The 14,857-nt window shown below is 54.6% G+C and overlaps 1 long non-coding RNA gene across 3 annotated transcripts; it reads left to right on the top strand.

The window, feature by feature from the left end:
* Nucleotides 1-10,654: 10,654 nt before the first annotated feature.
* On the top strand, nt 10,655-13,466 carry LOC104867950. Of its 3 annotated transcripts, none has more exons than XR_004517758.1 (3): nt 10,655-10,679; nt 11,527-11,957; nt 12,978-13,466. It is a non-coding gene; the product is annotated as an uncharacterized LOC104867950 (long non-coding RNA). The 3 variants fall into 3 exon arrangements; XR_781907.2 differs by lacking the exon at nt 10,655-10,679 and having other exon boundaries at nt 10,686-11,625; nt 11,755-11,957; XR_781908.2 differs by lacking the exon at nt 10,655-10,679 and having other exon boundaries at nt 10,686-11,957; nt 12,978-13,119; nt 13,330-13,466.
* The last annotated feature ends 1,391 nt before the right edge of the window (nt 13,467-14,857 follow it).

Genomic DNA, 14,857 nt, shown 5'->3' with positions numbered 1-14,857 from the left:
GCTGGGGACAACCACAGCGCCCACCAGGGTCGAGGGCTGCAGGGCGGCCTGAGTCTGTGACACCGCTCCGCCTGCGGGCTGGACCTCAGATCCTCCTGCCTCGGCCTCCGGAGATCCCCTGCCTCTGAGGAAACTGACTTCCTGGCCTGACTGCCTGCAGCCCTCCCTCCAGATTCGCCTAGCCCTGGTCCTGACCCTGCTCACCCTGACCCCGACCCAGCACCGGTTCTGACCCGCGCTGAGAACCCTTGCTCTCCAAAGGTTTGCCTCCCTGGCAACCTCGGCATCTGCTCGGGTGATGCCCAGGGGCACAGTAGGTCGGTCCTTGGGAAATGTTTCTTGAATGAATTAACTGATGAGTTACTTCCCAGGAAATCTGTTTTCTCCAGGGCTCAGGATTTCCAGCACTTGGGAGGCTGAGGCAGGCAAGTGCAAGGTCAGCCTAGACTATAGGAGACCATGTTTCAAAGAAGCAACAAAGAAAAGATTGAGGGAAAGTCCTGTAAAACAGGGAACCTTAACTAACATCTAGAATATACTTAAAAACCAAAAAGTCAGATCCCCCCCAATTTAAAGACACAGTCCAAAAACGGGCATCTGAGATGCCTACACACTTCTCAGATGAAGAGGTAGGAAGAGCGAATAAATATATGAAGATGTCCAACATCACTGGTCATTTGAGAGATGCAGATGAAAGCAAAGCTGAGAGTCCACCTCATCCCAGAAAGAATGGCTGCTATCAAGAAATCACTCAGTAACAAATGCTGGCAGGGTTGTGGGGAGAAAGGAACACTTCATTGTTGGTGGGCCAGCAGACTGGTGCAGGTCTACACTAGTGCCCCTGTGGAAATCAGTGTGGGGATTCCTCAAAAAACTAAAATCATTCAACCCAGCTGTTCCCCTTCTTGATATCTTCCCAAAAGAATTAAAAGCATAAAAACCAAGATACATCATGTAAAGGTATAAGATCCTGATGATGGCTGTTACTGTATTGTTTCCCTTAAATATACCAAGAAAGTTCATGGGAAAAAAAAAAGCACCATAGGACAGCGACATACACGCACCCATGTTTATGGCGGCACAGTTTGTAATAGCTAAAACTTGGAAACACCAACATGCCCGTCATCTGAGGAGTGGATAAAGATGTGGGGTTTTTACGCAGTGGAATACTACTCTGCCATGAAGAAGGACACGCTTGAGACATTTACAGGTAAATGGATGCTCCTTGAGACCACACTCCTAAGTGAGATCAATTAGACACACGTAATGCCACACTGGGTCCCTGAGGTGAGAAACCGAAAGTGGAAATAAGCACCAGAATGTAGAAAGATATGGGAAATGGGAAGAAAATGTTCAAATGAGAAGGGAAAGAGGAGGGGAAGAAAGGACGGGAAGAGAAGAGAAAAGAAGGAAAAATGGAAGCAACGCTTTGTAACTGAGGAGGACAGTGGGGAAGAAAGAACCAAATATATACAGGCACAAATCCCATAGACGAGTGTGATCCTTATATATAGCTGAAAGGTACCAATAAATGTTTTTCCTTAAAAATAAATAAATGAATAAAACAGCCACCTGGAGGGAAAAATAAACAAGGAATCTTAAACCAAAAGTCCCTCTGTTGGAGGCAGGCGCAGGACAGTGTGGTGTATGAGGGCCAAACTTGCTCGATCGTTGACATTTACGTGATCGCATTAGGCTGGGTGAAATCATTGAGAATGTCCAAGACAGGTTTTTTGGTTTTGTTTTTATCAGTGCATCTTTGTGACACATAATGATTACATTCTTCGTGGGGAGTCAGTACACGAGCATAAAGCATCTTGATTCTTTTTATGTAAAGTAGGTTTGGGTTTCTTGCTTTTTGTGTTTTTATCTTGGTTTTGTTGTTGTTGTTTTGTTTTGTTCTTCTGTTTTTTTTTGAGACAGGGTCTCAGTATATAGTTCTGGAACTCACTGTGTAGCCCAGGCTGGTCTCAAACTTACAGTGATCTTCCTGCCTCAGCCTCCCAGACGCTGGGACTACAGCCATGCGCCACCACACCTGGCTGTCAGATTATTTTTAAAGCTCAGATAGTAACAACAGATTATATTTATCAAGAACATGTTTGGGGCCTTGTGTGTATTCTTTTTATTCTCATTTGAAGGATGAGATATTAAAGCTATTCGGGAGGGAGAAGGAAAGAGGCCCGGGCTCGTCACATGATCAGGTTGAGAGCACGTCGGGTCTGACGTCATCGGGTCTAAGACTGAACCTTTGGGGCAGGAGTGTTCACCACGCAGCAGACACGCGTCGGAGGGGAGAGGGCGGAAGGGCCAGCGATCAGGGAGGGGAGAGTGAGCGCCGATGCTACTCCGTGCTCTTCAGAGAGCTTGGGACGTGGGGCGGGAGCACGGCTCAGGCAGGGCCCGCTCAGCACCCACGGGCCCTGGCATCCCCGCACCTGCTGAGGGAGTGAATAAAACACAGAGAGGTCAAGTGGAGCGAAGCCAGAGCAGAGCAGGACGCTCTCCGGCCCGGCCCCTGACAGCTGCATTTCCTAGACCCCCCCCCGCCCCCGGACTGGACCCCAGGGGATCCCTGAGGCTGTCAGGCGGTGAGCGCTTCCGTGCCTCCTCCAGGGCCGCAGAGTAGCTGCTCACCACGCGCCTCCCCCAGCTTCTCCCCCAGCTTCCTTTAGACTCAGAGGCTTTGCTGTCCGCGTGCGAAGCTCTGGCCCCAAGGTGGTGGCTCTGGGTGGCCATAAGGAAGTGGGGACAGAGCCGCGGGAATGGCGTGGCCCTGACACGGACACAACCTTGTCCTTTCCGCCTTACGAGGGCACAGGGCCAGAAAGCGAGTCCTCGCCAGGTACTGGATCTGACAGCCCCAGAGGGTGAGAAGTGAATGTCACTGTGTAAAAGCCACTGCCTGCGGTTTTTGCTACAGCAGCCGAGACACAGGAAGTGCTCGACTTCTCCAAAGCCCTTCATGCATGAGAACAGAATCAGAGTTCTGACTTCCATCACTGTCTATTGAGAAAACACTGAGCCAAGTGCCGTGGCGCGGTACTTGTATGCAATACGGAGCACAGCAGGTATTGTCTGTTTCCAACAGGGTTCCTGCCCTCACCAAAACAGCTGGGTGTTGCAGCTGCACTCTGGGAGGCTGAGGCAGGAGGATTGCAAGTCTGAGCCCTGCCTGGGCAGCTAAACTCAGTGAGACTCGGCCTTGAAATCCAAACATAAAGGGGAGCGGGGTGCCCCATTCACCAGGGGAGCGCCAGGTAAATGATTACCCAGGAGGCGCCAGAGGCTCTGCCCACGGATGCCCTTTGTCTCCCGGGAGAGCGCCGTCAACCTTACAGCTCTGAGTCATGCGATCCCATGGCCGGGCGTGGCAGCCCCGCTAGTGAAACCTGGCCAAGCAGGTCTCCATGGAGACAGGGCTGAGTCACACCCCGCCGTCCTCTCCTAATCCTCCTCCTTTCAGGGACAGAAAGAGCAGGGCCTGGTTGCTCAGCGGGCCTCCCCTCACCCGATCCCGCCATGGCGGGGGGCCTGTGAGCTTCACTGCCTCACTTGAGCGCCCGAGAGCCGGGTTCCAGGGCTGAGCTGGGCAAAGCCAACCGAAGGCTCTGGCCGTCAGGGCGCGCCTGGGGGTTAGAATCGGAACACATGCAGTCAGCAGCTTGCTGCACCCAACCCCCAGGTAAATCGAAGGAGATCTTGTAAGATTAATAAAAGTTCCAGAGTAACGTCCGCGCACAGAGGTCCGAAAGCCCCAGGTGGGCGGGTTTTCCTGACGCGGAGATTCCAGGCCCTGATGGAGAAGCAAGGCCCTGAGAGAGGTGGCTCAGCGGGAGAAGAGGACGCTGGCCAGGAGGCAGGGCGAAGGAGACAGAGCGAAAAGGGCAAGGAAAGGGCGAGGAAAGGGGCCGGGGGAGAGAGAGAGCCGGCGATTCAGCTCCACCGCCTGCCTCGCAAGTGCAAGGTCCCGAGTTGGGTCCCTGGTACCTAAATATATAAAAAAAATTTAAAAAGAAAGAAAGCGGAGGGAGCGATGCCCCTCTGGGTAGCCACCAAAGGGTTAAAGACTCCACGTACAGACAGCTGTGTGCCTGTGTTCGCAGCAGCACAGTCTATAAAATTAAATCTTGGAAGTGGCCTGCATGCACGTCCAGCAGCAGACCGTGGATAACGAAGACGTGCTGTGCCCACACCTTGGGGTACTATCGGCCATAAAGAGGGGTACACTTGAGGCATCTGTAGAAAATGGCTGCACCTTGAGACCACAATGATGAGTGAAGAAAATCAGACACACAGCTTCAACTTTAGGAGAAACCCGAAGTACAAATAGTTTAAAGGCCAAAGTAAAAGGTAGATGATAGGAAACAGCCCATTGCAGATGGGAACGGGACCTAGGGATGGAGAGACAGGGGGAGGAGGGTGGGGAAGGGCAAAGAGGACCAAGTGTTATGTATGCACCAACTCCGTGCAGTGACTGTATTCATTATGTGTCCCAAGTGTGTCTTAATAATTTTTTTTAAAGTTGGTAGAAAAAGAAGGGAAAAAATTTAGAGTCACTGTGTTTTTTTGTTTTGTTTTGAAACAGGGTCCGCATATGTAGCTCAATCTCAGTACAATCCTCCTGCCTCAGCCTCCCGAGGGTAGGATTCTAGGCAGGCACCACCATGCCTGCCTCTAAAGTCACTCTTTTAACAGGAAAATAGAATTTCCAAGGAAGGCCAGAGAGAACAGGGAAATTATGGATCTATAAAGAGGGAGTGAAACTTGAGTGAGCCAGAAAAGAGAAGTGAAAAGTCCCAGAAACTCACCCTGTGGAAGATAAAGAAGGACGCAGTGATATGAACCCATCACTGGCGATCTTTGCGGGATTCGCCCGGAGCCCAGGGGCCCAGGACAAGCCGGCCTTCGTTTCTGTCTGTGTCTTCCCAGTGTCAGCGCTTTGGGTACCAGAGCGGCACCAGACCCGGGCTGGTTGCACACCTGAGGGAAGCAGCCAGCTTCTGCGTCTGAAGCTGGCACGCGCTGTGGGGACTCGGGCGAGCGGAGGCCGGGTGTCACCCCAGGGACACAGTCTGTGCCCAGGACAGAAGTGCCGCGGCACCCCAGCTGTCGGGCCGGTGCCACCTCCCCGGAGCTGGTGCGGGCCTGAGAGGGGCGGTGCTTCGCCCTCACCAAATGAACACCACAACCCCGACCCCACACCGGGCTTGGTGGCAGCCGCGTCCCCCAGCCTGGTGACAAGGTCTTCCTGCCCTGGCTGCAACTGGAGCCCCACCAGGCACAGGGGAGCCACAGCCTGCTTAGGAGGGGCCCTGGCCACTGCCCTGCCTGACCTGTCCCTTGAGCCTAACCCAGGCTGCCCTTGAACTTGCTACCATCCTCCTGCCTCAGCCTCCTAAATGCCAGGATCGCAGGTGTGCATCATGCTCAGCTCCCCACATTTTTTGGTACCAGGGAATCAACTTGGCACCTTGCGCTTTTGAGGTAGGCTGCAGAACCACTGAACCAAATTCCAGGCCCAACTTCCCTATTTTTTAAAAAATGTCTCTTTGTGCTTAGACTTGCCACAGCCTGTTTCTGTCATCGGCTGCCCCACAGCTCCAGTGAATACAAAACACAGTTGCTGCTCAGTGGGCCTGTGGAAGGCTGGTCACCTGCCTCAGAGGGCCATGCTCCGGTGTGTGTGTGTGTGTGTGTGTGTGTGTGTGTGTGTGTGTGGTGCTGTCACCATGGCTACCACTGTTTGCCTGGTGTCCCAAGGTTATGCACAGAGCCACGCTGCCCACCCCGATGGGGGGCGAGCTTTCCAGGAAGCTTCTGTCTCTGTGCCCTTCTGTGCCAGCCGCCCGTCCTGCCTGGCAGCTCAGGCTGAGCTCAGGCTGCTACCCAGCCCCTTGCCGTCAGCTCTCCCTGTCTTCCTGTCAGACTGTCCTGGTCCCCCAAGGCCAAGCGTCATCTTCTGCACCTCTGCACTCGGCAGAAAGCGGAGGGAGGAGGCTTTGTCCGCCTCTGATAAGCATCACAGAAATGTGCAAGGCAAACTTGGCCGTGGGACAGGGAGGGCCCAACAGGGCGGACCGGCTCTGCTGGCAGCCTGTGCATCTCTGCAACTGCTTCCGCCAGCCGGACGCCCGCTGGCGCGTGGACGCGGATGTCCTGTGCAGAGAGTCGGGAGCCCTGTTTGCAGCAGGGTTGTGAGCGCTGAACCCTTCATGGCAGGAGGTGAGGCGGGGAGCCTTGCAGCCCAGCCGGAGCTGCGGCCAGATGTCACCAGGAGCCATGGAAGGCCACTGATCGCAAAGGGGCGCCAGGTCACACACCAAGCAGGGGCTGCGGTGTTTTCCTGACGAGGCCAGTGCTCCCTACTCTGAGTTCCAGTCCCAGCCCTCCATCTGCCCTCTGTATCCTCAGCGTGGGAGCTTCTGTACCCACAGTCGACCTGGCGCAGGGAAGGAAACTGGGTAATGGAGGGTTGGCCTCGAACAGTGCAATTTAAGTTTATGGGGATGAGAATGAGCCCTTCCTGGGAGCAGAGTCGGCTGGAGAACCGATCCCCCGCGTTAGGTGGGGGTGTAATGGTAGGCGATCCGGGAAGAGCTCCACAGGAACTCCAGAAAGCAAACTGGAATCTGCAGGGAGATTCAGTGATGGCTGCAAGTGTGGCCGTTGCGACTTTCCAGCGCTGCCACGCCCCTCATCCATCCGTCCGTCCGTCCCCTGATCTTGACACTGGCCCACAGGCCCCTGACGGTAGCGGGGTACACAGAGGTAGAAAGACACCCACAGACAAACACCGCACTCCAGGTAGAGGACCGTGACACACACCATGGAAAACGGTGCAGGGGACAGTTTACCGCTCCCCGGAGTCCTAAAGGCGGGGCCTTGCAGCCACCCTGGCCAAGGTCACGGGTGGGGCCAGGGAGGGGCGGCGTGATGAGGGGTTGGCACGGGTTATTTCCTGCCCAGAGCCTATCTAGGGATTCCTTTCACTGTGGACCCTGCCCTGTGCAGAGGCAGATGGGGCTTGAAACCGGCACTGGAGGTTTCAAGTGCCGCGGACAGCGCAGTCACAGGATCGGTGCGGGGCCCAGTGGGCGTGGGCTGTGGCCCGGCTCTGAGTGGCCTCGGGCTGCTGCTTTGACCCAGTGTGCAGGGTTTGCTTTGAGGCCAAAGTGGGCGGGAAGACCGGGAAAAGGCCACAGGCTGCCGTGGGCACGGACAGCGCAGCATCGTGGGAGCGGGGAGGGCTCCTCTCCAGCGTCCTCCTTCCTGATGACCGCCGGTGGCACCCAGGGAGCCGAGCAAGGGAGGAAGTGTGTGATCCCGTGACTGGGCGGCCGGAGCGATGCTGCTGACCGGGCTGGAAGAGGGGAACCGGGAACCACGCTCGGCTCTGCACAGCTCAGGCCCGGGCTCCAGGCAAAGAGGAGAGGCCGGAGCGGGCCATGCGCGAGCCAGCGCCAGGGAGAGGGGTGACAGGGGTGGCCGCTCAGAGGAGGCTGGGCAGGGAGGCCAGGACCACCGCTCCCAGGTGGGAGGAGGCAGGGGCAGTGACCCCCGAAGGCTGCCTTCCGGTGCAGGTGGTCGGGGCAGCCACCCTTGGGCAGAGGTCAGGAGCAAGGAAGGAAGGACAGAAGGGAGGGAGGGAGGGCAGAAAGCGGGACCACGGGGACACGGCTGCGTCCATCCCGGGGAGAGCAGGAGCGCAGTGTGCGTAGCGCCGACCCCTTGGTCGACGTGCGGAGCCGGAGCTGGGGGAGCAGGAGGACCAGGCGACCAGGACAAGGCTGGAGGGGAAGGGAAGGCGCAAGAACGAAGAAGAAGCCAGAAGGGACGATGTGGAGCCGGAGGGGCCCTCGCCCCAGAGCGGTTTGGCATTTGCTGGGGTGACTCAGCGCGAGTCCCCGGCTTTTTCTGGTCACGGCTTTGCTTTATCCCTGGTGCCTACAAAAGCCCAGGCACGGAAGGAAGTAAGGAACTGGTTGATGACCCCTTTTTCAAAAAATTCAGATGTGAGCCGGGCGTGGTGGCACACGCCTGTAATCCCAGCACTCGGGAGGCTGAGGCAGGAGGATCGCTCTGAGTTCGAGACCAGCTTGGGCTACACAGTGAGTTCCAGGTCAGTCTCAACTACATAGTGAGACCCTGTCTCAAAAAAAAGAAAAAAAAAAAACGTGAAAAACTGTAAACATATTGATAAGGAAAAACAATCACACAAAGATAAAAGCCTTGAGTAAAACTTCCCATAAAAGTTCTGGCAGTTGGAGAAGCCACTCTTAGGGGTCGATCGCAAAGTGTGAAAAGTGGGGGGCAGGAGGGAGAGCAGAAGTCGTCTGACGCAGTTCCAGAACCTTCTCTCTCAAAGGCAACCAGAGGAAGGGAAGGCGATGGTCCCTTCCTGCAGAAATCCTCACGGAAGTCATGTGGCTGGGGCTTCTGCAGCGCGGCAGCCGATGAAGGACGTGGCACTCACTTCCTTTATACTTTCCTCTTGTTTTATGAGATAACACTCAAGACAAACACGAAGTAGCCGGCTCTCTTTTGTAGCATTTCTCTGGAAGGATAGGCCGCCGAGATAAATATGTTTTTAGATAGAAATGTGATTGCATTCAGGGAGATATTCCTTCACTTGTGTATTTTTTCCTCTTAGTATGTAAAAAGAAAAAAAAATTAATGTTTTATCTTTTGCTGTAAGCCTGTGGGGAAACATAATTACAGAGCTGTTTGTCAAAAAACAAACAAAACACATTCACACACAGTAGCAGCAGCTCTGCATTAGTGCCTCCTTATAGTTAAGATGAAAGTGATATGAGAAATGTATTTTAGGCCAGGCATGGTAGGAAGCTTCTAATCTTAGCACTCAAGAGGTTGATGGGCTGGAGATTTAGCTCAGTGGTTCCACCACCTGCCTGGAAAGCTCAAGGACCTGAGTTCAACCCCTGGTACTCCCCCCCGCCAAAAAAAAAGAGGCTGAGGCAGAAGCATTGCCAGTTCAAGACTGGCCTGAATTATACAGTGAGACCCTGCCTCAAAAACCAAAAAGAAGCAGAAACAAAAAATGGGGGATTTAGCTCAGTGGTTTAGGTGCCTGCCTTGAAAGCATAAGGGCCAGAGTTCAATCCTTGGTACAAAAAAAAAAAAAAGAGAGAGAGAGGAAGGAAGGAGGGAAAGAAGTTTTGGTTTGTTTTTTTTTTTAAGTATCATCAGCTCTGTTATCCTGCTCATTCTGCCTTGCTTATCTGCTTTTCTGAAAGGCAGGTGCCCTTACACACAGATACTTTCCAGATGGCCGAGTACATCAGGCAGGTTTCTACCTGTGCCACCCCTTGATATGTTGATGGCACGAGGCACAGAAGGGGTCCTGGGGCTTGGGTTTCCTTCTAGAAGAGATGAGAGCCTGCTCTCCAAAGTGGGCCCTCTAACCAGGGTTCCCTAAGGCTGAAACCTTGTGGAGTGGACTGCTAGTGTTTTGCATGTCTGTGTTGTGACCCTGGAGATTGAACCCGGGGCCCTGTGCACACCAGGCAAGTGCTCTTCCACTGAGCTACATCTCCAGCCTTTCTGGTTTTTACTTCTAGACACAGTCTCGACAAGTTGCTCAGGCTTCCCTTGACCTTCGATCCTCCTGCCTCAGCCTCCCCAGCAGCTGGAATTATAGGAATGCACCATGACACCTGGCATGTGATATTTGTGATTTGGGTTAGATCTCTGGCTGTTATTTTTTAAAAATGAGTGCTTGCAGTTCCTCAAATTGTTACAGTGGAAATCAGATCATGTGCTTCCTGTTTGGACACAAAGACGCCTCCTACTCCCCACGCTGGCCTTAGAGGTGTTTGTCACCGGTCCCGCTGAAAGTCTCCCAGGGACTTCTTCCCTGTGGCTCCGGGTGAACCTGCTCCTGCATTTGGAAGCTCCCAGCCTTGTCTTAGGGTAAGTGGGGAAGCCATGCATAGAAATCAAGCCGTGGTGACACACGCCTGTAATCCCAGCATCCAGGAGGCTAAGGCAGGAAGATTGCCAGAAGTTTAAAGCCAGCCTGGGCTCCGCCATTTTCAAGGGCAGCTTGCACTACACAGCGAGACTTTACCTCAAAAAATCAAAAATAAGCAAACCAGAAATGGCTTTAAATCTGGACTTTCGTGCTACCTACAAATGAGGCTGTGAAGTCACACACGAAGCTGAGCTTACAGGAGGGAAAGAAGGGAATATTCATCTTGCAAAACTTAAATAGGCCAGGGATGTGTAGCTCAGTAGTGCTTCTGCTTGCCACGCAAGGGCAAGGTCATGAGTTCAATTCCCAGTACCTAAAATAAATAAATAGCACAATTTTATTTTGTTTTATTTTATTTATTTATTTTGAGACTGACCTCAAACTCACCGTGTAGCCCAGGCTGGTCTCGAACTCACAGCGATTCTCCTGCCTCAGCCTCCCAAGTGCTGGGATTACAGGTGTGCACCACCACGCCTGGCTCCCACAATTTTAATTTAAATGACAAACACTAAAATATACTGTGATTTTGTAAATTATGTTTTACTATTTGCACTTTTTTTTTGGTTTTTTTGAGACAGGGTCTCACTGTGTAGTTGAGACTGACCTGGAACTCACTACGTAGCTCAGGCTGGTGTCGAACTCACAGCATCCTCCTGCCTCAGCCTCCGGAGTGCTGCAATTACAGGTGTGTGCCCCCACATTCAGCCTGCTATTTGCGCATTTTAAGAGATCTCCTAAAAAGCTCAGAGGTGGAATTGGCTGCCTTCTCTCTGTCCCCTGTTAGCAGCAGGCCACTGCTCACTGAATAACTAGGACCTTTTTCTGGTGCTCAAGCATCCCTTACCCCCCCGGGGGGAGTGTTGGGGCCACGGCCAGCTTCTCCCAGTCCTGTCAGGGCTTCGGGCTCTCCAGCAGACCCGACACAGGCACCATCACTACATGAGTGGGCCTCTGCCCACCTGGGCCTCACTGCCACCCTCGCTGTGGTTCAGATCTAAAATGTCCCCCAAGTCTGTGTGTGGAAGGTGCCTGGATCACCAGGGGACTCATCCACAGATGGGTTAGTTCACGGCTGAGCGTGCTGTTAGGAGGCAGGGCCTGACCCTGGGGTGCATTTTGTCCCTGGCTCTGCCCTTCTCTCTGCATCCTGGTCGCCATGAGGTGAGGACATTTCCCCCTCAGGCCCTTCCGCCATGCTGAGCCAGCAGACCACGGACTGTACCCGCTGAACACTGAGCCGAACACACCTCTTCTCCTTTAAGCTGTGGGTGTTGGGAGTTTTGTCCCAGCAATGGGAAAGTGACGAAGACACCAGCTCTCAAGGCCTCCGGTGCCCTGGTGTGTGAGAGGGAATGAAACGCGTATGGCTTACAAACACTCCGTAGCTTAAAATGGAGCTATCTCCTGTTTAAACCCATTATCAGGTCAAAATATCCTAAATTGAAAACACATTTGATGCACCTACCCTGTAGTGCCCTTAGCTCAGCAACGCAGTGAAGAGTATTTTGGTGGTTTCCTCTTGGGGTCCTGAGGCTGGTAGGAAAGGGAGCGGTGTCTGGTGGCTGCTGCTGATTAGATCCAGGAACTTTCAATCTTACTATTAAGGACACATCCGCCGTCTCCAGCTCTGGGTAAGTCGGTCCCCCTAAACCTCACCTCTCAGCAGCCATCACTGACCCCCACCCCGTGACTTCTCAATAAGAAAGAGACAGCGCACAGATCTTGACTTCTCAGCTGCACCTCTTTCTTGTCACCTGCAGGTGACTCACCAGCCGCCCCAGCGGGCCAACTGCCCTCCCTTCATGAGTTCTGACTCATCCTCCTGTGTCCTTGCTAAGGTGGGACAGTGATGGGATTTCAACAGGCGAAAGCTGGGAGTGGTGACTAACTGGACTGTGAACAGAGAGACACGAGTGTGCGGGGACCGTGGAGGAGCGGGATTCTGAACATTTACAATCCCAAGGTCAGGACTCTTAGGGGGAGAGGAAAACAATGGGCCATCTGGTCTACCCCTCTTTCCCATTTAGTGCTGTCCCTTAAACCGCCCAGCCCCAGAGAGACCAAATGGTATCAACGCAGAGACACATTGGGCTCACCCTGTACAGGGGATTTAACTACAGGGTAGGCAGCTTGTGCTAAATTCCCTGGATAACAGGGGCGACTGAAAGCTTTTGCCTGAGTAGTGACCGAATCAGAGCCACGCTTAGGAGTGGTACTTTCCGACTGTGAGAGGTGACCCATCTTTGGATTGCAAAGTTCACTCCGTTGGTCATGAATTTTAAAATGTCAGACTGCGGGGCCACCTTACGAGTCCTGTGCCTGTGCGCTGAGGGCAAAGGAAGTGTAGCCTGATTCTCCCCGTGGTCATGGTCAGGAAGGCGCCAACATCCTAGGTCTAGGAAGTCCCGTTTGTGAAGGTGAAGGGGCAGAGGAGGCTCCCAGAGGCCGGCTGAGTCAGGAACTTTGGGCATCGCCCCACGGCAGTGAGAAGGGGCCGACGTGGAGAGGGGCGGGTGGGGTGCTGTGGTGTAAGAGCTTCGGATGGGGCACCTGGGAAGGGACAACCAGCCTGAGTGACCCCGTGGCTGTCCAAACCCAAAGAGGGAGTGGGGAGAGGGGCTGCATGGGGAGCCGCACAGAAAAGTGACACAGCCGGGTGTGGTGGCGCACGCCTGTAGTCCCAGCACTCGGGAGGCTGAGGCAGGAGGATCACTGCGAGTTTGAGACCAGCCTGGGCTACACAGTGAGTTCCAGGTCAGTCTCAACTACATAGTGAGACCCTGTCTCAAAAACCCCCCAAAAAACCAGAAAAGTGACGGAAAGACACAGCCACCGCCATGTCCTGCCGGCGGGGCCACTCCGATGGACCTGTGATGGCCGATGAGCCCCGGGCGGGGTACAGTAGGTTCCCCCACTCGGAGCCCTCTGTGGCTCCAGCTTCACGACCCTCGTCCCCGTCTTCTTTTCTGCTCTCCCATCCCAGAAACGTGAATAGGACTCCGTCGTTATCCCGGCTTCATAGACGGGGAGCTGGGAACTCGGGGCCCATGGGACACACAGCCAAACTCAGTCAGAACACGAGGCCGGGCAGCCACACCTGGCGGAAATGTGGTCTGCTTCTCACTGTGAGTCACGGTCACTGGAAGGGAACCAGGTAGCACCAGGGCCAGGATGCTGGCCATGAGAGGGGGGGGGCGTGACCCCGCAGGGCCACTGTGATGTGACTCCGTGACAGTGGGCGTCCAGGGCCACTTCCTGCTTTCTTCCTGGGGAGCCCGGGACTGGCTGGCCCAAGTTTTCTCCGGAAAATGTTCCTCCCCTCTCACCACCTACAGGGCTGGATGTGACAGTCACCATCTCCAGGGCCCACAGGAGGACTCTTATGAGTCCAACGCCAGCCTGAACTCATAGCGAGACCCTGTCCCAAATAAATAAATAAATTCAAATACATAATTTCAAATAAATCTAACACCCCCCCCTTTTGAGACAGGGTCTCACTATGTAGCCTAGGCTGGCCTCCAACTCTCTGCGATCCTCCTGCCTCAGCCTCCCGAGCGCTGAGCTTAGAGGTGTGCAGTACCATGCCCAGCTTTCCAATCAAATCTATTTAAAAGAAGAAAGTCAAATCACAGCGACGTCACAATTACTCCTGGAAATCTTCAAAGAAAACGTGGAAAATTTGAGAAGCGTCGGTGGCCAGAGATGACCGAATGGCCTGAACATCTGACAGCAGGAGAGGTGGGCGCGGGCTCCCGGTCCGGTGAGCAGCACACCGCCTTGTGTACCGAACAACCTGCATTCAAACCTCATCAGATACACACGCCAGCTGCCTCAGCTGGGAGGTGGGTACAGCAGCAGGGCACAGCCAGAGTCCGGCTCGCTGCGCTCTCCGTGCCTATGATAGGTACAGGAGCTGGGCTCCCTGAGACCCTGCCCACCCTCGACTTCTGACCTGCTTTTCTGGAGGCGAAGGTGAATCTGCACGGCACACCTGGCTCTCCTCGTGTCAGGAGCACACGTGCGAGGCCAGGTGTGGGGGGAGGGGGGCAGGTGCTGGACACCTGGGCTTGCAAAGGACACAGCCAGGAGAGAGGACCGGCCAGCCACTCTGTGCCCTGTCCCTCGCCAGAGGGCGGGACTCTGGCTGCTCCTGGCCCCTCTGGCTGTCCCTTCTCTCCCAGCCAAGCTCTGGAAGCAGAAGAAAAAGAACCACGGAGAAAAAAGGCAGAGATCGTCTGCTTCCCCATACTTTGCTCACAGGTGTGAAAACAGGTGTGTTACACTAATTAAGAGTGGGGTGGTGGTGTCGGGGTGTGGTCCTCAGGCCCGGGTGTGGGTGTCGGCTTCCCTCAGCTTGGTCTCAGGGCCAGGGTCTGGTGCTCAGGCCCCAAGCGGCCGGGGACAGGACTTTGGCGTCTGAGACTTGTGGAGACTTGGGCCGCCCTGCCTCCTCCTTCGACGTCTCCAAGGTCAGGGCTTTCATCTTCTGCTTTCAGAGGACCAGACACGGTACTGTGCTCACAACAGCTCTCAATTCTAAAGGCGCCTCTCTGCCCGGGTACGCAGGGCTGTGCCCGCTGCCTTCAGCGCTGCTAAGCGCGGTCCACCCAGGAGTTCAAGACCAGCCCTGGGGACAGCATAGGGGAGCAGAGGCCCGAAAGGGCCTTGCAGACAGAGGTCACTTTGGGCCACTTTCCCCTGACGCTGCGGGAGTCCTCAGCCCCCACAGGGTCTGACCCACACCACGATTTGTGGATTTGTGCGGCCTGGACACAGCGGGTGTGCTTTAGGTCTCGGCTCCCAGCTGGCCTGCAGAGTGCATTACAACACCCTGGCTTCTCCTCCATACTCTGCTCTCCCTGT

This window comes from Fukomys damarensis, unplaced genomic scaffold (genome assembly GCF_012274545.1).
Source record: "Fukomys damarensis isolate Sample0158 unplaced genomic scaffold, DMR_v1.0_HiC HiC_scaffold_17, whole genome shotgun sequence".
NCBI classification, from domain to species: domain Eukaryota; kingdom Metazoa; phylum Chordata; class Mammalia; order Rodentia; family Bathyergidae; genus Fukomys; species Fukomys damarensis.
This window is presented reverse-complemented; position numbering and strand designations above follow the sequence as displayed.